This window comes from Arvicanthis niloticus, chromosome 26, assembly GCF_011762505.2.
Source record: "Arvicanthis niloticus isolate mArvNil1 chromosome 26, mArvNil1.pat.X, whole genome shotgun sequence".
Classification (NCBI taxonomy): domain Eukaryota; kingdom Metazoa; phylum Chordata; class Mammalia; order Rodentia; family Muridae; genus Arvicanthis; species Arvicanthis niloticus.
In genome coordinates, this window is record NC_133434.1 from 26,990,854 (window position 1) to 26,991,110 (window position 257).

The window sequence follows — 257 nt, forward strand, 5'->3', positions numbered from 1 at the left end:
TCAGGCTGACCTGGGGCCCTGTCTAGTGGGAAGTATCTTGATTACATTGATATACGAAGACCCAGTCTACTGTGGGGGGCACCATTCCCTAGGTCTGAGCTGTGCACTGTAGAAGAAATGGAGAAAGTGATAGTACAAACATGTGTGCATCTATGTTCCCTCTGCTCTTGACTGTAGTATGATGTAGATGTATGCATCCATCTCCCTCTGCTCTTGATTGTGCTGTGATGTATGTACATGCATGCATCCATCTCCCT